Genomic DNA, 27,666 nt, shown 5'->3' with positions numbered 1-27,666 from the left:
GGAGATCAAGACCATCCTGGCCAACATGGTTAAAATTACAGTTACTGGAAACATGGGAAGATTGAGATTAGAAAGGCAGAAGTGCTAAAAACACAAAAACATAAAATACTGCTCTATTAAAAATACAAAAATTAGCCGGGCATGATGGTGTGTGCCTGTAATCCCAGCTACCTGGGAGGCTGAGGCAGGAGAATTGCTTGAACCAGGGAGCTGGAGGTTGCAGTGAGCCTGAGATCACACCACTGCACTCCAGCCTGGCGAAACGGTGAGACTCCATCTCAAAAAAAAAAAGGTAAAAAATTAGGGTTTTTACAGTATTATGTAAGCATACGCAATGTTGCTAGAAAACTAGGAAACTATAACAATGGAAGAGTAAGTCTGCATTTCTTCCTAAGATTAGCGCCTAGCTGGAAAATGTAATCATATGTACGTATTAGTGACTTCCTCTATTTGCAATCATCAATTTTATATTTCCAATAAATGCAACTCCCCAAAGACGGTATCTAACAAATAGGGCTAATGATGTATACCTATCTAGCTATGAGAATCAAGTGAGCTCACGTATATAAAGCCCTTAACAGAATGTCTGACACACAATGGATGCTTAAAAAATAAAGGCTAATATTACATACATAAAATTGCCACAGCAAAGCAGTAGTGTACTTATTCAGAACTTGGGCTCTGATGTCAGGCAATCTGGCTTTGAAAATCATTTGCCATTGCTCTTATGAGGATAAAATAAGGTAATATTTGGAAATTATTTAGCAAAGTATCACTCTAGTAATGAATTCAAAATAAATGTAGTTGGCCATGCTCAGTTAGCATTCTCATGAAATCTTTGCATCAAAACCCTAATATTTTATATAAGGAATTTAATTGTATTATCAATATATTAAACAATATTTAATTATTAATATTAAATAATATTAATATTTAATAATATTTAACCCCCTTTTATTTTTGGGACGGAGTCTTGCTCTGTCACCAGGCTGCAGTGCAGTGGTGTGATCTTGGCTCACTGCAACCTCTGCCTCCTGAGTTCAAGAGATTCCCCTGCCTCAGCCTCCCTTAGGGTTTTTTTGTTTGCTTGTTTTGTTTTTTTGACAGAGTCTCACTCTGTTACCAGGCTGGAGTACAGCAGCATGATCTTGGCTCACTGTAGCCTCTGCCTCCCAGGTTCAAGTGATTGTCCTGCCTCAGTCTCCCAAGTAACTGTGACTACAGGCGCACGCACCAAGCCCAGCCAATTTTTTTTGTAATTTTAGTAGAGACGGGGTTTCACCATGTTGGCCAGGATGGTCTTGATCTCTTGACCTCATGATCCACCCGCCTTAGCCTCCCAAAGAGCTGGGATTACAGGCATGAGCCACTGCACCTGGCCACTCTTAGGGTTTTCAATCATAAGGTACATGGGAATGTTGGTTTGGAGAAAGATTACTCAAAATGCAGTAACCCTGAGAAAAAAATGTAAATCCACTTCCCATGAAATGGTCAAGAATGTCACCATCTAGACAAATCATAATGTATCTATTACACACTGATCTAGAAGGAAGGTAAATAACAACTGCATGATTTTTGGAGAGACTATACGCCAGAGATTTCCAACATTTTTACTCTCACACATGTCTTTGATTATAATTTTGTCTAGTAAACAAATGGTGTTTGTAAAATGTTGTTCTATTTAAAAATCATCAGCAATGTTTAGTATGGGTGAATGTACAATTACCACAAGTCTTGTGAAATAGTAGACAAGCTCAAAGCCCATTCAATTCCACCTCAGATTTAGAGGTTGAGTGAAAGAGAGCAGGGTAGATGTGTGTGTGTGCGTGTGTGTGTGTGTGTGTGTGCACGTGCGCCAGTGGGGTGGGTGCGGGGGCAGTCAGGTTGGTAACCACTGATAAATAAAATTAATCAGAGTCTTAAGACATGAGATAATCTTTTGTAAATATGTAGACATAATCTGTCTTAAGAAACATTTTAAATGACTGTGATTAGGTCTACACTGTCTCAAATCCCCTGGGCAACTTCCTAACCCTCTACAAAAGCCAAAACCTAAAAGTGACAACACACCTAACTCTGTATCATGTTTCAGGGACTTTTTTTAGATGGAGTTTCTCTCTTGTTGCCCTGGCTGGAATGCAATGGTGTGATCTCGGCTCACTGCAACCTCTGTCTCCCAGACTCAAGCGATTCTCCTGCCTCAGCATCCCGAGCAGCTGGGATTACATGTTTCAGGGATTTTAGGTGACCCATCATCTCCCTTTGCAGCAAAAGACAGCAGCAGTCATTAAGCCACAGAGTTCAGAGAAGGGTCACAAACTTTTTCTGTAAAGGGCCATGTAGTAATATTTCTTCTTTGTGGGCCATATATGTGGTCTGTGCCAAACTACTCGACTCTGCCCTCATAGAAGGAAAACAGTAGCTGTGTTCCAATAAAACTTTATTTACAAACACATTGCTGGGCACAGTGGCTCATGCTCATAATCCCAGTACTTTGGGAGGCCAAGGCCAGAGGATGGCTTGAGCCCATGGGTTTGACACCAGCCTGGGCAGCATAACAAGATCCTGTCTCTACAAATAATTTAAAAAGTAGGTGGGTGAGGTGGTGTGCACCTGTAGTCCCAGCTACTCAAGAGACTGAGGTAGGAAGATCTCTTGAGCCCAGGAGGTCAAGGCTGCAGTGAACGATGATTGCACCACTGCACTCCAGCCTGGGTGATAGAGTGAGGGAATCCAGATTTAATCTGTGGGTTGTAGTTTGCCAATTCCTGCTCTTGGGGTCCATTATTAATATGATTATTTTGATTATATTTTGATATGGCATGTGTTTGCGTGTGTGTGTGTGTGTGTGTGTGTGTGTGTGTATAATGACATGAACTTTAGGAGCAAATTAGACTATAGGAAAAAAAGGAAAATAAGGATTAAAAAATAAGATGAAGTCCTGTACAATTGCTAGATAACTGAGCATCCTACAAGCCAAATCAAAAAGAGCAAAGTATATGCTGGATTGAGGTAGACAGAATAATGGCTCCCCAAACATATCCACATCCTACTCCCTGGAGCCAGGAATATGTTGGGTTACATGGCAAGGGAGATTTAAGGTTGCAGATGGATATAAGATTGCAAATCAGCTGACCTCAAAATAAAAAGATTATCCCAGATTATCAGTGTGGGCCCCTGTAATCACAAGGGTCTTTTAAACATGGAAGTCAGAAGAGGGAGAACCAGAGTTGGAATCATGATAAAGGTAGACAGACTATTACTGGCTTTGAAGACCCCAGCAGGCTATAAGCCAAGGAACACAGGCAGCCTCTAAGAGCTGGAAAAGGCAAGAAGGCGAATTCCCCCTTGCAGCCTCCAGAAAGGATCACGACCCTGCCAGCCTCTTTACTGTAGTCCAATGAGAGCGTTCTCAGATTTCTGACAGCCAGAATGGTAAGATAATACACATGTGCTATTTTAAGCCACCAAGTTTGTCGTAACATGAATCAGCAACCATGGGAAATGAATATATGGGTTTATAACACAGAGTAGAAATTTCTTTGTGGGTCTTTATAATGGGATTATTATGTAATAATCAACAAAATGCCCACAATGATTCTAATGGAAAGTTTCCTGTACCTCTTCCCTAAAACAACCCTTGAGAGGCTGAGAACAAACAACAAATCACAGAATAGCAAACGCTCTTCTGTGAGCACCCGACAATGTGAGATCCAGATATGCTGTTCCCTGAGAGTCTGGCTTAATGTGAGGATAAAATGTAGAATGTCTAGAGCAACATTCTCTGAAGTGGGAGACGTTATTCTGTTTCAGGAGAAAAAGAAACGTGTTCACGTATGTGTAGGAAAAGATGGCTTAGGCAGAATTAAACAGCTGTCTTTATGTTGAACTTCTCTGAATCTTCAGTATGATTATGTGAATTTCCAAGAGGGTAATAGTATATTCAGACATTTCTAACTATGAATGGTTTTCCTTTTCCTGAAGTAGCATGAGTTTAGTGTCTTACATAACACATTTTGCAAAACTTGGACCTATAGTGATGAACAAACTCAACTGACTCTTGGGGAATCCTTGCATGTTTTCTGGATGTTAAGGAAACTCAAGCTCAGAGTAGTCAAGAGGTTGGTCTCTGGAGTTGCCCAGCGTGATGAGTCCTTAATTGTCTCAGCTTCTTATCCATGATGCAAGCACTCAGGCTGTATTCCCTCTGGTTAGGGTGGGCTCCAGGGCTTCCCCTCAATGCACTGAACCCATTGTACTAACTATAAAAGCAGGCAGGCCTAGACTTGTGTGAGACCTACTAGAATAGCTATTAAGTTTGTAGCACATGTTTCTGGATTCGAACCCTACCTTGGAGAGTTCTAAAGTCTACGGACTAAGCTTAAAGGAAAGGAGTAGAACACAGCCAGGTTGTTGGAGGTACACTGGCCTTGGTTCACCCTGTATTTACCACCCCTGCCAGAACAGAATCCTTTTTATACACCTTCCAGGAGGCAGGACTTAAGTGGTAGCGCCACTATTTAGAGAGAGAAAAAAAAGATATATATACTTGGAGCTTCAAGTCTTGTTTTTTTTATTTTAAAACATTTCCAGGCCAGTCACAGTGGCTCACAGCTATAATCCCAACAGTATGGGAGGCCAAGATGAGCAGATCGCTTGTGCCCAGGAGTTTGAGACCAGCCTGGGCACCGTGGCAAAGCCCCATCTCTAAAAGAAGTATAGAAATTAGCCATGAATGGTGGTGCACAACTGTAGTTCCAGCTACTAGGGAGGGCTAGGTGGGAGAATCACTTGAGCTTGGTAGGTGGAGGCTGCAGTGAGCACCACTGCACTCTAGCCTGGGTGATGGAGAGAGACCCTGTCTTAAAAAAAAAGTTTCCAAACCACTGGGTCATTTATTACTAGATAAATTTATCCAGTATTGTTCTATGTGGAGAAATAAAAGCTAAGCTACAAAGCGGCCCCACCGTGCATTTTCTGTTGGTGTACATCAGAAAGGGAAATGCCATCACTAGCATCCTCTTAAGATTCAGTAGCTATTAATATTGATAATCACTGTGCTCTTTATCCCAAAATTTCCATGGTGATTTGTCATTTTATCTTTAAGACAATCATTTTATTTTTCTAAAGTAAAATCCAAAATTCACAATAGAACGTGCACATTTCAGTGGATATGGGACATTATGGCTGCTATGGCATGAACATTTGTGTCTCTCCAAAATTCAAATCTTGGGGCCAGGCACAGTGGCTCATGCCTGTAATCTCACTACTTTGGGAGGCTGAGGCGGGCAGATCGCCTGAGGTGAGGAGTTTGAGACCAGCCTGGCCAACGTGGCAAAATCTCATCTGTACTAAAAGTAAAAAAAATTAGCCAGGCACGGTGGCTGATGCCTAATCCCAGCACTTCAGGAGGCCAAGGTGGGCAGATCACGAGGTCAAGATATTGAGACCAGCCTGGCCAACACGGTGAAACTCCGTCTCTACTAAAAATACAAAAACTAGCTGGGCATGGTGGTGTGTGCCTTTAGTCCCAGCTACTTGGGAGGCTGAGGCAGGAGAATTGCTTGAGACCAGAAGGAGGAGGTTGCCATGAGCCGAGATTGCACCACTGCACTCCAGCCTGGCGACAAAACAAGACTCCATCTCAAAAAAACAAAAAGAAAAAAAGGAAAAAAAATGACAAAAATTAGCCGGACATGATAGCCCATGCCTATAACCCCAACTACTCTGGAGGCTGAAGCAGGAGAATCACTTGAACATGGAAGGTAAAGGTTGCAGCGAGCTGAGAACCTGCTACTGCACTTCAGCCTGGGTGGTAGAGTGAGACTCTGTCTCAAAAAAAAAAAAAAAATATATATATATATATATATATATATATATATATATATATATATATACATATAAATTTAATCCCCATGAAATATGTGATTAGGTCATCAGGGGAAACTCTCAGGAATGGAGTTAGCACCCTCATAAAAGAGACCCCAGAGTACTGCCTTGCCCATCGCACCATGTAAAGACACAGTGAGAAGGGGCCCCGTAGGAAGCAGAAAGCAGGCCCTCGACAGACACTGCGTCTGCTGGTGCCTTGATCTTGGACTTCCCATACTCTGGAAGCAACAAATTTCTGTTATTAACATGTTACCCAGTCTAAGGTATGTATTCACAGCAGCCCTGAAGTGGTTTGGCTGTGTCCCCACCCAAATCTCATCTTAAATTGCAGCTCCCATAGTTCCCACGTTGTGGGAGGGACAAGGTGGGAGATAATTGAATCATGGGGCAGGTCTTTCTCATGCTATACTGAATATGTCTTACAAGAGCTGATGGTTTGTTTTGTTTTGTTTTTTTTTTTTTGAGTTTCGCTCTTGTTACCCAGGCTGGAGTGCAATGGCGTGATCTCGGCTCACCGCAACCTCCACCTCCTGGGTTCAGGCAATTCTCCTGCCTCAGCCTCCTGAGTAGCTGGGATTACAGGCACGTGCCTCTATGCCCAGCTAATTTTTTGTATTTTTAGTAGAGACGGGGTTTCACCACGTTGACCAGGATGGTCTCGATCTCTTGACCTCGTGATCCACCCACCTCGGCCTCCCAAAGTGCTGGGATTATAGGCGTGAGCCACCGCGCCCAGCCAAGCTGATGGTTTTATAAAGGGGAGTCTCCCTGCACAATTTCTCTTCTCTTGTCTGCTACCATGTGAGATGGGCCTTTCACCTTCTGCAATGATTATGAGGCCTCCCCAGCCACATGGAACTGTGACTCCATTAAATTAATTCCTTCCTTCCTTCCTTCCTTCCTTCCTTCCTTCCTTCCTTCCTTCCTCCCTCCCTCCCTCCCTCCCTCCCTCCCTTCCTGCCCTCCTCCCTTTCTCCCTTTCTCTCTTTCTCTCTTTCTTGAGATGGAGTCTCACTCTGTCAGCCCAGGCTAGAGTGCAGTGGCATGATCTCATTTCAGTGAAACCTCTGTCTCCTGCATTCAAGTGATTCTCCTGCCTCAGCCTCCCGAGTAGCTGAGATTACAGGTGCCTGCCACCATGCCCAGCTGATTTTTGTATTTTTAGTAGGCATGGTGTTTCACCATCTTGGCCAGGCTGGTCTCGAACTCCTGACCTCATGATCCACCCACCTCGGCCTCCGAAAGTGCTGGGATTATAGGCGTGAGCCACCGCGCCCAGCCCATTAAACCTCTTTCTTTTGTAAATTGCCCAGTCTTGGGTATGCCTTTTTCAGCAGCCTGAAAATGGACTAATACAAGCCCAAACAAAGACAATGGCCAAACAAGATTTACTGGGTTTAATGCAAACCAACCCATTTAAAATGATCCAATAAATGCTTGCCAAATGATTGATACTGATTGAACTTAAATTTTTTTGATAATCTTGTATGTCTTTCAATTCAAAATATCAAAATAAGATCTAGTTACTTGAAACCTCTAAAGTTCTGTGTCACTGTCAGGCACACTGCTATGATTTCACATTATGCTCTGGGGATGGGGGGTGGTTTAGGAAGCCCTCAAATTTCTAAATTCACCCAAGACATCCCAGAGAAGTATCCACATGGTCCCTCAGGTTAACTTCCAGGAGTCATCGATTCTGCATCACGCCTGAGTTACATGGTGGTCAAAGTAAAGAGGGGTGAGAGGGGCTGTGAGAACTATATTTTCTGATCCCGCAAGTGAAGGAGCAGCCCAGGCTCCATTCAGGTGCTTCCTTTGCCGTGGGAAAAATTAGACTTCGGCTCCCATCTCCCTGTCGCCCCTCCCCTACTCATTCCACATCTAACAGCTGCCTGACTTCGAGGGAGGGCTAAGGGAATGTGAAGTCAGAGAGGGAATGGTTGGTGCAGCATGGCCGGTCCCTGAGAAGGCCATGTAGGCATTTCTACGTTACAAGACAGATGGAATAAATGAAATTTTTGAAAGTTTCCTGGGGTTATTAATTTTCTTAAGAGACCATGGAAAACATGACTATCAGGATCCACTAGCAAAGCTTACCCAGCTCTGGAGACATACAGTATTTAATAAGCACAAACAGACTTTACATCCACCCCAACAATCCCAAACCAGATTCGCAGACTCGGATCTGTTTGTATCTTAGCACCCATGTACAGGGCCCATACATTAAGGCTTCTGTGATTACCAACTCACACGGCATGGTCCTCTAGGAATCTGCTTGAAGCAGCTAGCTAAGAAGCACATTTCAAATCAATTTTGGGTCAAACGCAATCCTGAGCTGCAAATTTATCAAAAACTTTTCAAGGAACAGCTTTACACCTTGCAGACATGAACTTGAAACTATCTTTCACACTGTGGCAATTGTTTACAAAGATAGCTGCAATGTCTCCCCCATCCCTTCACGCGCACCCTTTGCGACCTGACTCGGTGGCTTCCCGATCAAGAAGAAGTACTGTCTATTTCTTCACCTCTTGAATCTGGGCGTGGCCATGCAACTCTCTTTAGCAAACCTGATGCAATTCGAGGCTTGAAAAGCAATTGTGCACTCTGAGTTTTCCTTTTGTCTGCTGTTGGAATCCTGAAGACACGATGTAAAGAAGCCCTGCTAAATACTGGAAGACAAGTGGCCCTGCCAACAGTCATCACCAGCACCAGACAAATGAGAGAGCTTACCCTACATCATCTACTCGCACTCCAGCCACCCAGCCCCAGGTGACGCCAGCAGCACGGCCCAGACAACTCCAGCCCAAATCTGGTGAACAAATTAAAGCGTGGATGTTTTAAGCTTCTATGGTTTGGGGTGGTTTATTGTTCATCAACAGACAACAGACACACAGACCCATTTTTTGGCCTGCATAAGACTGGACATTGTAAAAAATAAAAGGAACTATCGTCCACAGCAATTAGAGGTTTCTCGCTTGCTCACCGACATAGATGACACAGGGTCTCCCCGTTGTTAACAACAAATTGGAGGGAGCTCTTTCTGCTGCCACTGCTCTTATTATATAAGTTTGCCAACCAAAACAAGTGTTTTCTGAAGACTAACCTGGTGGTATTATTTTCTACCATTTTCATTAGCCTAAAACAAAATGCTTCTAAATCAGCAAACCTCCAGAAGCCTCACAGTCTACCCCTACAACTGAATAAAAAGTTTAAGACTTGGTTGAAAAAAAACAACAGTACTTCTATCAAAATATTCACTGAAGGAATTTGAAGAGCTTCAACCCTACTGTCCATGAAAGAGTAATATTATCTCCAACCTTGAATGAATAGAATGTGGGACCAATGGCTTTATTTAGAATAAAGACAAATATGGATTTAAATCTGGGCTCTACCATTTTTATAGCTGGAGAACTTGAGTATTCAAAATAGTTGTAATAATAGCCAACATTTATTGTTTATCATATATCAAATATTGTACCTGATCATCAGTATCCTATAATCTTTACAACAACTCCATGGGATAGGTTCTATAAATATTGTCATTTTACATGAGGCTTATAGAGATTAAGTAACTTCCCAAGAAAAACACCTGGTGGTACATATGGTGGGGCCTGAATTTGAACCCAGGCAATATGATTCCAGAAAGCATCTTTTGCATTATTTCAGCATGCTATCTTTCAAGTCATATGCTGCAGTCTTGTTCATTCATTTTTAAAATGTATTAAGTTACTGATTCATTGATTCAATCCTTCTACAAATATATAAGGAGCACCTCCTATATGCAAAAGATCTGAAGAGCTGGGACATCAATGGTGCTATTGCTCTTGACTTAACAAGGTTTCAAATTTAGAAGGTAAAGGAGATTACAGTCAAATAGCTCAGCCTCTCCCTACATCAGCAAGACTGACTTTTCCCCTTGCAGATCTATATCACTCCTTTGTCTGAAATCCTCCTCCAGGATTCTGGTGGTTTTAAAATATGTCCACAAATGATTCACTATACCTCTCTTCAAGAAGTGGTCCTTTATTCTCCTCTCCTTGATTCTGGCCTGGACTTAGTGATACTTCTAATAAATAGACTGAGGTGGACATGATAGTCTGTAGGAAGGCAAAAGTGTGGACAGAAGGTAGGAATTCTCTCCTGCATGAAACTCCATAAGTTACTTTTCTTTTTTTTTTTTTTTTTGGTTTTTGAGGTGGAGTTTTGCTCTGTCACCAGTCTGGAGTACAGTGGTGTGATCTTGGCTCACAGCAACCTCTGCCTCTCGAGTTCAAGCACTTCTCCTCCCTCAGCCTCTGGGTAGCTGGGACCACAGGCATGCACCGCCACACCTGGCTAATTTTTATATTTTTAGTAGAGACGGGGTTTCTCCATATTGGCCAGGACGGTCTCGATCTCCTGACCTCGTGATCCGCCTGCCTCAGCCTCCCAAAGTGCTGGGATTACAGGCAGGAGCCACTGTGCCTGGCCAAGAGTTTCACTTCTTATTCAGAATCAGTACAATCTTCAGATGAAGAGCTACAGAGGAGAACCCATGGATCAGGCTAGGAGTTGTATAACACTCTTTTTATATGAACGAACACACCCAGGTGACAGCCAGATGCCAATGACACTGGGTTTCTGTTTCATTTCTTAATTATGGCATTCCTAAAAAGGGAGGGAATGAAAGGAAGAGTTAAAGGAGGTAACTATTTTCAAAGAGTCAAGAGATTCCAACACAGTAACAAAGGTTGCCTCTGTGTATTTTTAATTGCAAGAATTACTCTTCCCTAGGAAAAAGAAATTACTGCCATTTCTCAACTGAATTATGGTGTCGCATCTTTGTCCAAGTGCAAATACTTTGGGATCAATACGTTAGAGTTCATGATGGAACAATTTACCCATCCCATTCTAAGGGGGGATGTGAATTAAAGCAGGTATTTTTGTAGGTAAGAGTTTCAATGAAAATATACCATCTCATTTCGAGAGCATTGACACTTAATCGTCTAATTATTCCTGGCATGAAAGAAACAAAGTTAACATCCAATCAAGGCAGAAAGAGGACCCAACAGAGCTCCAAATGAAACAAATGTTTTGAATTTTATAAATAGTTTTGAACTATGCCATTTTATTTTGGCTGACAAATGAGATTCTTAACACATGAAATTAGACCCATTGAAGAAAGTAAAGAGGATCGCAGATGAATGCCAAGTCGTTCAACAAGAAATCATGAAAAAACTTGGCAGCAGCTATGACTCTCTTGAGGATACCACAGGTCTCTAAAAGTAAAGTTAGCAGTAACTACTTGGCAATCAGGAAAAATCAGAAGGACTTCTACAAGGACGGAGGGCCCTTGGGCTTCGTCAACTTATAATAAATAGCATTTCCAAAGTGGCACTTTTCAGAGATAATATATAAATATTTTAAGTACCAAATATAGGTGTGGGCTATTTTTTCTGGTACCATGTCCAGAAAATTTGCACATACACATCAAACTCTGCATCTGGGGAGTCTGTTTTATTGTGATGTTTGCATTTTTAAACAATGTGCCTGACCTATTTGGGGGTTAATATAACTAAATGGAGCCTATTTGTTGTTTATTATTTATAGAAGATTCACTTTGGATTAGGGCTTCTCAAGACATTTGCGTTTGAGCTGCTTTGAGAAGTGTTCCGGGATAGCTCCCAACACCACGGCAGGCAAGAAAGTGACAAGTGAGAATACAGACCAATCTATGTCCTGCACTTTCATGAAGGGTGAGATGAAAGTTGGGTTCCGAGAAGAAAGGCTTGGCACTGGCCTCTGTCTCATAAGCACAAACTCCGGTTCTTAGAGGACCATAAAGGAAGGCCTTCCAAGTCAATGCAAACAGTCCCTCCCTTTGGTCAGGATCTCAACTACATTACACAGAATAAAATGCCCACCTTCCACGTACAAGATTTTCTTCAAAATCCTTTGCCTGACTTATAACTGCTAAAGAAAGTAACCTGTGAGTTTGCACGTCTCATGATGGATTATCAAACACCTACAAATGGCTCTCGAGGTAAGAAGAAACAAAAGAAAACCATACAAGAATTAGTACCAAAATGAGCTCTGCTCCAAACTTGTCAATATCATGGTCCAATTCTGGACAAAGTTGTCTCCAACTCTGCTGACTCAAATAAACATGATGGGGTGTTCTGTTTTAGTTCAAACAAAAAGAATTGCTAGGCATGGTGGCCCATGCCTGTAATCCCAGCACTTTGGGAGGCCTAGGTGGGCAGATCACTTGAAGTCAGGAGTTTGAGACCAGCCTGGCCAACACAGTGAAATAACGTCTCTATCAAAAATACAAAAATTAGCTGAGCGTGGTGACACACGCCTGTAGTCCCAGCTACTTGGGAGGCCGAGGCAGGACAATCGCTTGCACTCGGGAGGTGGAGGGTGCAGTCAGCCAAGATCCTGCCACTGCATTGCAGCCTGGGCGACAGACTGAGACTGTCTCAAAAATGTTTACTAAGAAACATCTGTTTTCAGGTTCTTTTAGTTGGACAGGTAGGAGTGAGAACAAGAATGGCCCCTCTCTGCATGTTTCCAAGTCTTTGTGCTGAGAATATGAACTCCTCTCAATGGCCATTGGCCTGCTCTTCATGGCATCTCTCTCCTTTTTTCATTATGGTAATAAATGCTGGAAGCTCTCCAAAATACAAAATCAACCCGACAGTGACAAATACGAAGCAAAAGGCCACATGATGATCAAACCATTTACCGACCAATGGAGAAAACAGCCACGATTGACCCAAGAACCCAAAAAAGCCAAGTACTCCATTAAACACAGGTAGTTCAGGACTGCAGTGTGGCGAATTCCAAGCCAGGCGAGGGTAACCTGCTCAGAGGCACAACGTTGCCTCCTCAAAGCAGAGCTGTTTACACGAGGGATGACTAAAGAGCTGTATACTTAAGAGCAAGCTACTCTTCCTATCCCCCAATGGGGTGGCGCCAGTCAGTAAGTATTTTTCAAGAACCTCTTTAGCTAAATATATCTATACTGTTTTTTTTTCTTTGCTTAAAAATGACGATCTCAGAGCACCCAACTGGCTGAGACTAAATAAAATGTTTTATGATAAGAATCTTCTCTCATTCATCATTTCCAACTTGATAGATGAAAAAACAGCTTTGAAGAAATCAAATTGCTTTGCCCAAGACCACAGAGCTAGTCAACAGAAGATCTGGGATTCAAAGTGAGGTTTTCTGGCTTTGAGTCCAGATCTTTCTCTAGAAGAACAGGGAGAAAAGGGCATACATTTGGGGTCCAACCCTAGTTCTGTTTATTAGCAGCTTTGTCATTTCAGCTTCTTTCACTTCCAAAATAGGGATAATATGACCTGCTCCCTTTCCTCCCAGGGCCACTCAGAGAATAAGAGAAGATGGCCTTTGTGAAGTACTGAATACAGGGCAGTGCCTGGCTCACAGCAGGTGCTCAGGAAATACCTGATCCCTCTTCCCTGGCTGACTCTAGGATACCCATTTGTCTCGGTATCTCCACTGCCTTCTCTCCCACTCACACCCAGGTTTCGCAAGAAGGAATCAGCTGGGTAAGGAGCCAGAAGAACACAGCAGACTTAGGAACAACAACGGAGAGCAGGTAAGGGAGGTGGAAACTGTCTTACGTCAAGAGATAACCTAGACTCGCCCAGACTGTAATTTGGGTTCTCCACAAAGCAGAACCTGAGACAAGGATTAGAAAACGAGTCGTTTATTTGGGAAGTGATGCTGGGAAAAGCCAATAGGGTATTAGGGAGTGAGGCATGGAAGGAAAGGAGACCAATCAATAAAGGCTGCTTTATTGAATAAGAGGAAAATTGCAGCTCAAACCCACCAGGGACTCTGAGAGATGAAATATTACATGCCCCAGAGTAATTCCAGCCAAGGGCAGAGGTAGGCTGTGTCCACTAAACCTTCTTTGCCATTGCTTGAGGGCTTTCGGTGGCATCAACACTCTGCCAATTCAGGTTTGTCCTATGTCGGTCAAGGACATGCAGCCAGAAACAAACAAACAAGTTGTAAGGTCTTTTAGGCTAAGTGGCTGACCATAGGCCATAGCCTAAGTCGAGCCATGGCAACCGCCGGGACCGTTTACCTCTGGATGGCCTCCAGGAACTAGGAAATCTGAAGTAACTGGAAGACCATGAAAAGGGGAAGAATGATCAACCCCTGAGGCGCCTAATTAACTGAAGACATTCTTTTATTATTCCTTATTCCCACCTCAATTGATAAGGCAACTGGACTTAGTAACCAACCTTGGTTAACCTGATGACTCCAGACCCTACGACTCCCTCCCAACTTGCAAAAACCGCCCTAAACTGTAACTTCTGTAACTTTCCACTGCCTACCCCAAACCTAAAAAACCAACTCCTATCCCACTGCCCTCCGCCGACTCTTTTCGGACTCAGCCTGCCTGCACCAGGGTGAATAAACAGCCATGTTGCTCACACAAAGCCTGTTTGGGGGATCTCTTCATTCTGAGTGTGTATTTTAACATAAGACAGGCAGAGAGTTTGTAATGAGCAGCCTTCGTATAGAGAGGTGAGTTCCCCAGAAGATACAGCAGAACACCGTCGGGGTCTGCCACGGTGACTAATATTGCTTTGATGTAAGAGTCACACCTACTGACTCATCCTGAAGCTGGCACTGTAACACTCATACTTTTATGGATGCTGTTGGCATCACCTTGAGCCAAGGAAACAGTGTGTTGGGTTGGGTCAAGATTCTAAACCACGGAGTCATAGATAAAAGATATATTAAGCTACCTCTAACTCTCCACCATTCAGCCTAGAAAGCTCTTCATAAAATTTGGTGGTGAAGATGCACCAACCAGACCTGAAAGTGGCAAGTTACTCAGCTCCAAATTCATGGCTTTCCTTTGTGTGGCTTTGTGAGTTATGTCAACCCATCAAAGCCAGCAGATTTGTGGACCTGGTAAGTGGCAGTCTGATTTATTACCTAGTCCTTTTCCTCTCCCACAGCAATCCCCATGCAAAAATCCTTCCTGAACTTCCATTCACCTGCTTGGCTGTGGCTTTCTTATCTTTGATCTTCCCTGAGATTTCTGGAAAGTGGAGAGGCTATTTAAACATAGGTTGTCAGGTAGGAATAAAGTGTGATGAACTCCAAGTTTAAATTATATAACAATCAATATAGTGAGCATTTTATCTAGTATGCAGCAATTAATTCTAATAGCATCTATTTGCTTCTAGACCATCAAAAAGGGACACAATAGTTAATTGAGAAAAGAAGGGAGAAAGAACGTAGAAAAAAGAAAAAATGGGGGAGTTTCATCATTTACAAATTTTTTTTGGAGAAATTATAGAAATGCAGAATGGTAAAAAACGTTTTAGGTTAATTAACTCTTAAAAAGACCAATTCAGATATCACTTATTTCTGGTTTATTTCAAGACAAATGATTCTGGGGCTTTAGGAAAACGGTGGCTCACGCCTGTAATCCCATCACTTTGGGAAGCCAAGGCAGGTGGATCACGAGGTCAGGAGATCAAGACCATTCTGACCAACATGGTGAAACCCCGTCTCTATTAAAAATACAAAAAAATTAGTTGGGTATGGTGGCGCATGCCTATAATCCCAGCTACTTGGGAGGCTGAGACATGAGAATTGCTTGAACCCAGGAGGTGGAGGTTGTAGTGAGCTGAGATCACGCCACTGCACTCCAGCTTGGGTGACAGAGCGAGTCTCCATCTCAAAAACAAACAAACAAATGAACAAACAAACAAAATTCCACCACTTTTATTCTGTGGTCATTAAAAATACTAGAGACCTTTTTTTTTAATTTTTTATTTAGAGACAATTCTAAATCATTTATGGATCTATAAGCAAATACTGGTATGGCTGTATGCATGGACTGGAATATATATGTTTACTTCCAAGCTCTCTTTGTGGAGACAGCCTATAAGCAATGGCACCACTGCAGTGAACACACCTAGAGCCCAGATTTTGGTTTCTACAAAACCTTTTATCCATTGAAAGAAACCAGGGCTCCTTAAATCCAAGATGAGTGTGGAGTGTGTTGTAGTGCCAGAGGATAAGAGATACCTCAAAAAGAGGGTGAGCCATGTTGAAAAAACATAGGAAATGATAGTTTTAAGTTTACTTAATTGCATCAATGTCAATTTCTTAGTTTTGGTAACTGTTTCAAAAGCTGCCCCATGTTTATGGTACAATTTCCAATGGCCAAAACTGGAACACTTTGAGAAAAAAAAATTAATAGTATCTATAGAACAAAACAAATGTCCATGAATTCATATTGGTACAAATAAATAACTGAATAAACAAAAAATAGAAGAGAAAGGATAACTCTTACTTTCAGAAGAATTCCAATTATTTAATGTGGAAGAAATAAGGGAAATAGAAAAATTACCATTAGAATGCCATAGTAAGAATTGTGGCAGGTAAGGTCCGCTGATGGATGCTAGTATCAGTGGGTGAAACTTTGAGTCTCAAGAACTCAAAATATTTGGTATTACCAAGGGAAAAATAGTAACTTTGCAGGGAAGAAACCCAACAGTTACCATCTAACTAAGTGACCATGATAATATCATCAGCAATAAAACATATTGCCATCATATACCCCATCATGAGATAGACTAAGAAGGGCACATCACCTCGGTGGTATTCTTGCCTAAATTATATGACCTCAATCTAATCATAGGTAAACAGCAGAAGAACCGAAGTTGGGGAGGCATTCTACAAAGTAACTGATCAGTGCTCATTAAAACTGTGAAGGTCGTGGAAGATAAGGCCTGAGGAAATGTCACAGATGGAAGGCGACTCAGTGCAACGTGGCATTCCGCACTGGGTTCTGGGCAGAAAAAGAACATCAGTGGAAAAACCAATGCAATTCAAATACAGTTTTAAGTTTAGTTAATTGTGTTGTATCAAGGTCAACTTAGTTTTGGCAGTTTACCACCATTATGCGAGATACCGAGAGGAAGCTGAGAGTTGGGGTGTATAAGGGAACCCTCTCCACTGTGTTACAACTTTTTCTCTAAGTCTGAAATTATTTGAAAATAAAAAGAAAAAAGTAGATATAAAATTGAATATAAAATGACAGATGAATGTATTTCCCAAACATAAAAGAGCAATGTTTTGTGGATTGCCCGTCTGTCTCAGTCACGCCCCCTAGCGGTGTGTGTTTCTGTATCGCTTTCACTTTGAAAAGCTTTTCATATAGGGCAAAATTGAGATCACCAAGTTTTGTTTGTTTGTTTGTTTGTTTGAGATGGAGTCTCACTCTGTCACCCAGGCTGGAGTGCAGTGGTGCAATCTCAGCTCACTGCAACCTCCGCCTCCCGGGTTCAAGCAATTCTCCTGCCTGAGCCTCCTGAGTAGCTGGGACTACAGGCGCACACCATCATGCCTGGCTAATTTTTGTATTTTTTAGTAGAGATGGGGTTTCACCATATTGGACAGGCTGGTCTCAAGCTCCTGACCTCGTGATCCGCCCGCCTCAGCCTCCCAAAGTGCTGGGACTGCAGGCGTGGGCCACTGCATCTGGCCAATCGTCAAGTTTTTTATTACAGGACTTTAATTAAAAATTTCTGTCAATATCTACCAGAAAAGACAGTCATGCTCTGTATTTGAGAAAACAGACATACTAGCTAGCATTTATTAAGTACTTATTCTGCCAAATGCCATTAGTGTGTTAATGCATTGAATATGCTCAACAACCCTATGAAGCTGACACTATTATTATTCCTATTTTCACAGACAAGACACAGTTAAATCACTTGTTTTAACTGATGGTTCCCCAGGTGGTACCTCTTACTTGTACTTTTATACGCCAATGACCCTGCCTGTATAACAATGTCAAGACCACCATAACAGTTCCAGTCTGCCTCAAGTTTGGAAGACAGAAAAAGACCACAGGATAAGAAATTTGGGGTTAATATTAAAATGATAAGGATATTGTTACATGGCATATACTGAACATTAAAAAGCATTTCTGGCTGGGTGCAGTGGCTCATACCTGTAATCCCAGGACTTTGGGAAGCCAAGGAAGATCGCTTAAGCCCAGGAGTTCAAGACCAGCCTAGGTGACATAGTGAGACCCTGTCTCTACAGAAAATTTAAAACTTAGCTAGATGTGATAGCACACACTTATAGTTTCAGCTACTTGAAAGGCTGAGGCGGGAGGATTGCTTGAGCTGGGAGGTCAAGTCTGCAGTGAGCTGTGATCACATCACACATTCTAGCCTGGGCAACAGAGGGAGACCCTGTCTCAGGAAAAAAAAAAAAAAAAAAAAAAGCGTTTTTCTTTTCTAAGTTGATGTCACTGAGAATCCTGTTCCCACCTAAATTATATCCCAAAGCCTGCCAGACAGATTTTAAGAAGTAAAAAAGATAAAACTTACTAAGTAATCAGAGAGACTTATAAACCTCAATAGGGGCTTGCAAGAGAGGATGATCTTTCATACAATTATAACTTTAGATAATTCCTCAAGTGTGTGTTACTTAATGAATGACAACAATTTCTGCTATTAAAGAAAATGCATTTAAAGAATTTGTAGAATACATGTTATTTTCTTAATACACCTAAAGTCTATTATGTAAATACACAGTACATTTTCTGAAACACACATTATTTACCCAATAGATTAGGTGTTTAGTGAAAAAGCTATTACAGACTACTGGATAAACAGATATTTAGACCATTTTCAATCAATTATTTAAAACACATGCCATTAAAAGTTTATTAGCGTGATTATTTTTAAAGAACCACCACTAAGATTACTAAAGCAATCAAAGTTCTAGGGAAATAATTAAAATGTAACAATAAGCAAACAATTTGAATTCCAATACACGTAAGTATCACATCACAAGTGCAAGATGTCCTTTTGCCTTTTTAGTAACTCACATGTTTAATCTCTCTCTTCAAAACACCAGCCGAATTGGCCTTATTGTGAGTGACATCTTTGGTCAAAATTAGTTTTCTAAAATTGCTGATTTCATGCGAAAAGCTCGTGAAAAGTCTTTTTTTTAGCAAAGGACTCCATTCTTTTAAACTTGCCCTTATTTATTTCACAACAGAAGAAGGGTTTTATTCTGCAGCCTCTTTCCTGGTTTGTGTGTTCACAGAGATCACATCCCACACCACAACCGAGGGAGACACAGAAGTTTACGTGGAAAGGAAAATAACGAACAAAGACCAGCGGTCCACCTTCACGAGCGTACGCCTCCACAATAAACAAGCAAAACCAAGTCATCAGTTATTTTAAAATAAATAAATCAAGCGATGTTGGTTTTCTTGTTGTTATTGTTATTTCAAGACAGTATTCCTTCAATTTCAGGAGCTTTTAAGTAAACTGGCAAATGTTTCTAAAGGTATTTGCGAACATTAACAACAGAAACAAAAGATTTTAATTATATTGTTTAAAATCTTCAAAAATGTCCTAGACATAAAACTCAAAATTCCTGTACCACCTATTATCCTCAAAAGAAAATTATAGGTAAATTAGAAAACCATGAAACAGAGGATTGATAATGAAAATACCCACAGAAGGCAGGAAGCAATTGTTCTGCCACTGTAATACAATCTATTCCAGAATAATTTTTCTTTTTATTATTTCATTAAGTTGTATCTCACTAAAGTTCCTCTTAGGATCTCTCGGCAGCACCAAATTTTTCATTGAGAAAACGATAAATCACTGGCCTAAATTACAATTTAATTATAAACGCCTTTGCCTTCTAATGCTGCCTGGGACCTTTTACCCTGCTACATAATTCTAAAAAATGACCCCTGTCATAATTTCCTTCACTAGAATAATATGGAGAGATCTAATCCTGAATCCTGCTGTCTTATAATTTAATATAAGAGGTAATTATTATTCAAAAGATAATGTTGCAGATATTGAAAATATTCTGAAGTTTGAGTCATAAAAAAAGCAGAAGAAATCTTAGGTATGTGGGCGATTTCTATCACTGCACCCATTAAAAAAGCAAGGACAAGAGAAGCAAAGGGTTTTTAATGAAAAAATATTAGAATCTTATACACAGCTGATGTTTTGTATTGTGTGAAATGCATTCATATAGTCTTCAAACCATGGTTAGAAATGAAATGCCTCATTTCCCAAATCAAGGAGGTGGAGAGTGTAGTGTTGCCGTGAGCAGCAATTTCTTTAAGTTCAGAGTCTGCTTTAGTGCCAGGAGTAATAGCAACCGTGCCCCCCGTTCACACTCACGATGGGAGAATTTGGTAGCAAAAGACTGCCGTAGCAAGAGGGGAGGACAGACCCAAGAAGAAAAGTCCTGAGCTGAAACGTAAGGACACAGCAAAGAGAAGGGGCTTCCTGGGGGCTGCAGGCTGAGGACATTTGATTGGCGGCATCAGCACAGCACAGATGGGGTACACAGCAGACAATCCTGACCTCCCCAGAAGTGTCTCAGAACTGTGATGGTGGTGGTGTTTCCTTCCAGGATTCACAGACAGGTAAACAAGAGCAAAGAACAGGTAACTGTGGGTGTGTGGAACCTTCCTCAAAACTGACCTACTCTTTTTTTTTTTTTTTTTTTGAGATAGAGACTCGCTCTGCATGATCTCAGCTCACTGCAACCTCCGACTCCCGGGTGCAAGTGATTCTCCTGCCTCAGCCTAAGGAGCAGCTGGGACTACAGGCGTGTGCCACCACTCTTTTGTATTTTTAGTAGAGACGGGGTTTCAACATGTTGGCCAGGATAGTCTTGATCTCTTGACCTTGTGATCCACCCACCTCGGCCTCCCAAAGTGCTGGGATTACAGGCATAAGCCACTGCGCCCAGTCCAAAATTGACCTACTCTTTAAGCCCAAATAAGTGGGAATAAAAATCGCATGAGATTAGCGCCCCTGAAGTCTCACCTGTGCAGTTACCAGCCCCTCCACAAGGAGCCGCACAGCACAGGAGAAAAGCCAGTGGTATTGGTGGAAGATTCCTCCTTATATGTGGCCTGAAAAGATGAGACAGCACAGAATTCAGCAGTTGAGTCCCGTAGATGATTAAAAGGTAGGACTTCAGTGGAAAACTCAATTGCATTTTCTAATACCCGCACAACAAGAGAGGAAGACAAAGAGTTTCTTTTAAATTACAGAGATGTTCTTGAGCTCACCTATTTAAGAGCTAATTCCACCGTGCCAAACTGTATGAAATAGAGTCCTCTCACCTTGTTTCCACCAAAAAATTCAAGTGATGGTGAAATGAACCACCCTAACTACCTAGTGGCATAGGTATAATTATGGAAGGAACAATTTGATGGCTAAGTAGAGGCAGTGATGGCAGTGATGGTGGTAATAGTGAAAAAGGAGAAAGAGCTGAGAGCAAACAGAAAACAAAAAAGTGACTCAAATGGAATGATACCTCTTGCCACCTAATCTTAGATGAGTCAGCAATCCCCTCTGCGGCTCAATAAACATCAAACTAAACAGTAACGCAGTCGCTGCTTTCCTGCCCCTCTTGTCTTGTTTTGATTTTGCTTTGGGAGCAGTTCGTTGAAGATGTAATAAATTGGAAGGGTGCTTCCCCCTCCCACTCCTGATCCCTCCATAAATCTCAGGACAGTTCAAATGAGGTATGTCTCATTACGGACAGAAAGAAAGGGCCTCCCTCGGCAGGGACATCTGTGACTACTGTTAAAACAATCATTAAAAATAACAACCCATCTAAAGAAAAAAATGAGTCATGTTCTAAAGGATATATATTCATTAGCCAATAATATTAAAAAATAGATTTGGTGGGTTCAGATAGGAATTGAATTCCACAATGCAAGAGAAAGCAAAAAATAAAAATAAAAAATTGATGTGGGAAGGAGAAGGTTTATAGGACGAAGGTCTATAATTTCCTACAGCACCAGCAGAGAGAGTCATGAAATGGCACCCATAACGAACTAGTAATAAAGAAGTGTGCAGAGATCGGTAGACTGCTCCTACCTGAATCATTTCATGAGTAAGAAAGATTTAAGAGTCCCAGGAGGTGCGTGCTAGACACTGGACCGGACTTTCCAATAACTAAACAAAAGTACATTAAGGTGGACACACAGGTAGATGGAAAGGAAGGCACAGACAGGCAATCTTCAGGTTTAAGATGCGCTAACAGTTTTCTGCTTCACTGTGGTACGTTTTCGAGGGATCCGAGTCGTAACGAAGCCTGGTGAGTGTGTGAAGAGTAGAGGAATAAAAAGCAAGGTGAAAGAGAGCATTAGCAGGCCCTATCAACCAAGCCAGTTCTATCTGCGTGGCTAACTCTCATCATGCCCACCTACACTTCAAATTACTCAGCGGCACTAACACCAGACTGCAGAGTGTAGACATCTGTAGATGTGAACTAAGTACAAATTTGTCTTAATTTCACAAAGAAATGGAAATTATACAATTTCAGACGAGATCGGGCACGTTCAGGGTAGTATGGCCATAAACGGAAATGATACAATTTCAGATTGAACGATTTCAGACTGAAAAAATGAGCACTCTTTGGACACTTTTACCACATGAATCCCAGTATTAAAGAAATACATAAACATCCATCTTATTGAGTGACTTTCTCCCTGCAGCAGTAAGGTCTGAGGGATTAGAATTCACAGTTCCTGAAGAATGAACAATCATTTGTTCACCATACTACTGTTCTTCAAGGTATAAATAGGAAATTGCTCTTCCAGAGCACCTCAAACATAGAAGAAAGAAAATGTAAGATTAAAAAATAAAATGAGGTTGGACACTAATCATTATGATGGGCCGGGCGCAGTGGCTCACGCCTGTAATCCCAGCACTTTGGGAGGCCGAGGCGGGTGGATCATGAGGTCAGGAGATCAAGACCATCCGGGCCAACATGGTGAAAAACTGTCTCTACTAAAAATACAAAAAATGTTAGCTGGGTGTGGTGGCGTGTGCCTGTAGTCCTGGCTACTTGGGAGGCTGAGGCAGGAGAATTGCTTGAACCAGGGAGTCAGAGGTTTCAGTGAGCTGAGATCGTGCCACTGCACTCCAGCCTGGAGACAGAGCAAGACTCCATCTCAAAAATAAAAATAAAATCATATGATGACACTTCATAGAGAGAAGCTACCCATTGGCTAATTTCCAGCATGTCACTGTGATAGCAGCCCCGTACTGCACATAAGATACTGCTACTGACTGGGCCATGTATGCCTGTTGCTCCTGCCTTGTCATATAACCTAATGAGAAAGAGGAACTCTTCTTGTTATTTGTCTTCATTTTGGTTGTTCCAGAAGCAGATCTAGGAACAAAGATTTAATTGTAAGTAGTTTATTTTTGGACGATCCAAGAAATCCCGGTAAGAAGTGGGACAGTAAGCCAGAGGAGCGGGGGGATAGCCGAGAATGATTCGTGATCAAGCCAGTTACCACTGCAGGACACTCAAGTTCACTCCTGCTAGAAAACGCTGGGAGCCAGCGTAGAATTGCACCTCCAAGCTGTCCCACCTGACAGGTGAGAAAGCTCAAGTACTTATTTACTGGTTCAGTAGTGTGCTGGCAACCGGTTCTCCAGCAGGAGGTCAAGGGAGCCCTGATTTGTAGCATTTGCCAATGACCATGGTGTAAGTACTCCCACTGTGGCTGATTTCAATCTAGCAACATAACATCTTAGTATGGAGTTGGGAAGAGAAGTGTAAATACCATTCAACAGTATTTCTAACTCACAAAAGACACAATCTCAAGACAAGAGCATACAGAAGAGTAAAATGTAGTAAAACAATTAGAAAGTGATTATTAATTATCTTTGCTTTTAATATAATTTAATTATAAATATGTCTCAATGTTTAATAATGGCCATGTTTAACAACCAACATGCAAAATTCCTGAAAATGTGGCAATCAGAGCTTGCAAGCCAGTAAGAGCTGGGTCCAACTCATCACTACACAAATTCCCCTCAGTCACTGGTTGCAGGAGTCTCCCAATGGGGGTTTCAATCCCTGCTACTTCTAGTCCAGGGTGAGGGCAGCAAAGTGAACCCGAGTCCAGATGAAGCAGGGGCTGGCTATTGGACCTGGCGCCAGTATACTCTGACTCTGTAAATGGGAGAAGAAATGGACGGGCCCCAACAGAATTTGCTACTGCCTTGAATTCCAGAGTGACCATATTTCCTACACGGCCTTGAAATATTTCTTTATTGTTTTCTGTGGTGTTGCCTCTTCTCACCTGGAGCAATGAGTCCTTGGCTAGACACTCATTTCCTCTATGTTTATTAAGTTCTAAACCCATACTCACTGAGTTGCCTTGCCCTCTGCTTTAAAATTGAGTATGCCCCAAACAATTCCATCCACTCTCCTCTATCCACAAATCGTGACTCTATCTTCCCTGTTTTTGCTGAGGGACTACTGTGTTCCTAGTAAGCCAGCCTCAGAATCTCTGATTTCCGACCCTCATGAACCTATATCCAATTCATGGCCCTGTACATTCAGCCTCAGAAAGTTTCAACTGCTCACCACAGTTTCTCTGACACTGTAATGGTCCGACTCTTGTACCTCACAGAGACTCTTCCAAGGGCCTCCTGAGCGGATTTATAGCTTCCAGTGTCCTCTGCTTCTAAGCCACCCAGAAACCATTGCTGGAGTTGGGCAGGCACAGTGGCTCACACCTGTAATCCCAGCACTTTGGGAAGCTGAGGTGAGATGGTTGCTTGAGTCCAGGAGTTCGGGACCAACCCGGACAACATAGATCTCATCTCTACAAAAATAAACAGAATTATTTTTGGAATTCTCTTTATTTTTTAAATTTTGTGGCATATGCCTATAGTCTCAGCTACTCAGGAGGCCGAGGTGGGAGGGTTCCTTGAACCTGGGAGGTTGAGGCTGCAGTGAGCCAAGATTGTGCCACTGCCTTCCAGCCTGGGTGACAGAATGAAATCCTGTCTCAAAAAAAAAAAAGAGAGAGAAATCATGGCCAGGCATGGTGGCTCACATATGTAATCCCAGCACTTTGGGAGGCCAAGGCAGGTGGATCACCTGAGGTCAGGAGTTCGAGACCAGCCTGGTCAACATGGTAAAACCCTGTCTCTATTAAAAATACAAAAAATTAGCCAGGTGTGTGGGTGGGTGCATGTAATTCCAGCTAGTTGGGAGGCTGAGGCAGGGGAATCACTTGAACTTCAGAGGTTGCAGTGAGCCTAGATTGTTCCACTGTACTCCAGCCTGGGCAACAAGAGGAAACTTCATCTCAAAAAAAAAAAAAAAAAGGAAACATTTCTGATCATTTCTGGAATCGTCCTTCATCCATGCCCTGAAGAGCATCACAGGGCCTACCACAGAAAAACCCTGAGAGAATATTCAAGGCTCTCTGTGGTGTAGCTCCATCTCTTCCCCTGTTTTTCCCACCTGTTCCCTCTCATGCCCCAGAAGATCTGATGAACTAAACTTGCTGGCCCCATAACAATGTCCAGAGCTTTTCTGCCTCTGTGACTTTGCCAAAGATGTTTTCTTTATGAGAAACATAGTTCCCCATCCTTCAAAAGCCATCTCCTATGCCAGTTTTTCAATGTATCAGGTTCTGTTCCCCCACCCTCCACCCAGAATCCTGCTTCAATGAGCAAAGTGCTTTGCCATACAGCCTCTACAGTGCTGATTCTGACTGCCACATTAGTTACTTGTCTTCTGCTGTTCTGACCTTACCAATTTCCTTCTCCCTTGGGACACCTAGCTGTGTATTGCACACAGCAGGAGTTTAAATATTTGTTGAATTAATATGTTTTGTCTTTGTTCTTTTCTTTTTGAGATGGAGTCCTGCTCTGTTGCCAGGCTGGTGCAGTGGTGTGGTCTTGGCTCACTGCAGCCTCTGCCTCCCAGGTTCAAGCAATCCTCCTGCCTCAGCCTCCTGAGTAGCTGGGATTACAGGTGCCTGGCATCACGCCCTGCTAATTTTTGTATTTTTAGTAGAGACAGGGTTTCACCATGTTGGTCAGGCTGGTCTCGAACTTCTGACCTCGTGATCCACCCACCTCAGCCTCCGAAAGTGCTGGGATTACAGGTGTGAGCCACCACACCCCACATGTTTTATCTTTTTTAATCAAAAAGCTGGATAAAACTGAATTAGGAATTAACAACCTAATTGAGCAGCCAGTATATTTTATTATATAGCTCACTGTATTGCATTAATCAAAGATTTTAAAAATTTTAATTCAACTTAAATTTTAAGTCAGCCAATTTTCAAAAGTCCCTTTCTGCCCAGCTTCCTCAGTATTTGCTCTTTGCCCATGATTTAAGCTGAAACCACTCTACCCAGGGTAACCTCTTTGCTACAAGCCAATCAAAACATGTCTACCCGTATGCTGACGGAATGATGGTTAATTTACTTAGAAAACAGGCCTTTGGAATAGGCTACATAGTTCAGGTCTTAAACATATCAACATGGATGTATTTTTAAAATGCAATGAGGACTGAAAAAGCAAGTTGTAGATGAATACATAGATTATGATAACATTTATGTAACGTTAAAAATAGGCGAAACAAAACTACATGTCATTTACAGTGACAAATGTGGCCAGAAAAACAAAAAAAAAAAGCAGAGAATGATAAATAGCAGATTCAGAAGAAGAATTAGTTCTTGGGAGACGGAGGAGCAGGGAAGAAAGAACTAAGAGCATGAAGAGGCACACACAGGAGATTTCCAACAGACTTGAAACTTTCCATATTTTAGAAAAAAATGGTCTGAAACAAATGTGGCAAAATGTTGAGATTTGGCAAAGCTAGGTGGTGGAGACGGATGCTAATCTCTATGGCTTCTTTGTACATTTGAAAGGTTTCATAATTTTGGTGGGCGGGGGGAAGTACTTACAAGTCTTGGAAGAGTTCCCTCGAGTGACCATGAAGCAAGACATGAAAAGTAGAATTATGGCCGGGCGCAGTGGCTCATGCCTATAATAATCCCAGCACTTTGGGAGGTTGAGGCGGGCAGATCATGAGGTCAGGAGTTCGAAACCAGCCTGGCCAACATAGGGAAACTCCATCGACTAAAAATACACAAACTAGACGGGCATGGTAGTGTGCACCTGTAGTCCCAGCTACTCAGGAGGTTGAGGTAAGAGAATCACTTGAACCCAGGAGACAGAGGTTGTGGTGAGCCGAGATCGCACCACTGCACTCCAGCCTGGGCAACAGAGCAAGAATCTGTCTCCAAAAAAAGAAAGGAGAAGAAAAGTAGAATTACTGGAGAAGTAATTGAAGTCTCTGATTTATCAATATTTTTTGATCTTTTAATCTTACAAAATTGATGACAATCATCTATTTTTGGTTGATTACTCAATATCCACTTTAAATCACTCGCTTCTCAATTAAGAATACGCAAGTGATTTAAAGCAACAAAAACTCAATGAACTGGAAGGTTAATGACATAAACCCCAAATGATGTTAGTGTAACACAGGTTCATTAAAGGAAATCTATTACTCCAGAAATAATTACTGGGGGTAAAAGAAATATTTCTCACAAACTCTTCATCTAGAGCATGGTCTTGTGCCAAGAAGAATGTTCTAGTTCATTCTCCTGAGTAGTAGGATTACCATCACAACTGCTATCCTATTCCATTCCCTCAGTGGAATTATAATAAGGAATATTTTGCCTCCACCCTCTGAGGATTCTGTAATTGAATCAATGAAATAAACTCATAGCAGGTATATTAATTGGAGAAGAGGTATACAGATTTATCATGTACATGGGGTCAGGACAGAAAAAAAAAGTGAATACCCCTAAACACAGTGAGATCTAGAAGCTTATTTATCCTCTTCGTAGTGGACAGGGGAGGGCGATGTAGGTAACTTAGGAGAGACTAA

The sequence above is a fragment of the Aotus nancymaae genome, unplaced genomic scaffold, assembly GCF_030222135.1.
Source record: "Aotus nancymaae isolate 86718 unplaced genomic scaffold, 86718_ANA_hifiasm-v0.15.2.pri h1tg000030l, whole genome shotgun sequence".
NCBI lineage: Eukaryota > Metazoa > Chordata > Mammalia > Primates > Aotidae > Aotus > Aotus nancymaae.
Note: the sequence above shows the minus strand (reverse complement) of the source record.